Below are 1,080 nucleotides of genomic sequence, written 5' to 3'. Positions count from 1 at the left end.
CTGTTTACTTTATGCTTTTAAAGATAATTGAACCTTAAGGGCTGAACATCCGAGAAACTCAGCCAACAGATAACCACTTTTTCTAGAAAGGAAAGAGTAAGAAAAATAATCTTAATCTAATAGCTCTAACTGAGCAAAACAGTTCTGTCTGACCTTCAGTTTTGAAAGCCCCTTTTGTTCCTTTCATGTGTGTAGTGCTGAAGGTCTGAAATTAAGATGTTTGCAGAAACAGACTAAGAAAGAGGTTACTTTTGAATTAGGATGGGTTTAGAGAGGGGCTGTAGAAAGGAAAACAGTGTTTTCTGTAAATGGGAGTTGGTATTTTTCCATCTAAACTCGATCTAGATGCACTAACAGAACTTTTCCTAAAAAGACCCAAAACAAAAACCCAAACCGAAAACCCCAACAAAACAAATAGAAAAAAAGGCAGATTTTTTAACTGAAACAAGTTCTTGATCAATACAATACATTTTACATTTAACTTTAGAGCAAAACAAAATCTGAAAATAGGTGGCTCAGGAAAACTTTGCTTTTGAATTTCTTGAACATTCTTAAATATGCTATCAGAGCTTTTGCACACAATCACACCAGAACCAGAAGTAACAGATTCGGTTCCTATAAAGATTAGAATTACTCACAAACATCAAGCATGCTTGCTGTTCAGAATACATCCAACTGTGAACATTTTAAGTCCTGAAGGACCCAACAAGGCACATGCACATCTGAAGAACATCGAACCAGGTCAGAAGCTAATACACTTCAAAGAATTAATTCTAGTATTAGAAAAGGAAAAATCCCAGACTTAGTTGCCTTCCTAATTTTAATTGGCTGTCTCACCAATTAAAATCCTGAATGAGGTGAGGTCCTTATGTAAAGTTAGTGCTTGGTTTTAATTACAGGGAATGTCTATGTGTATAGGAAGAAGGAAGAAACAATTTAAGACCATAAAACAACAGATTTTTTGTGTGTGCATGTCTTAATAATGGCATGTTAATTTGGAACCTTTTTTTTTCCCCCCCTCAAAAAAAGTAATCTGTTTGCCTTTTTTCTTCCCCTTTCCTTACCATTGTCTGGATCATT

Source organism: Corvus brachyrhynchos, unplaced genomic scaffold (assembly GCF_000691975.1).
Source record: "Corvus brachyrhynchos isolate BGI_N302 unplaced genomic scaffold, ASM69197v1 scaffold34, whole genome shotgun sequence".
NCBI classification, from domain to species: domain Eukaryota; kingdom Metazoa; phylum Chordata; class Aves; order Passeriformes; family Corvidae; genus Corvus; species Corvus brachyrhynchos.
The sequence above is the reverse complement of the archived record's forward strand: the minus strand, read 5'-3'. Positions refer to the sequence as shown.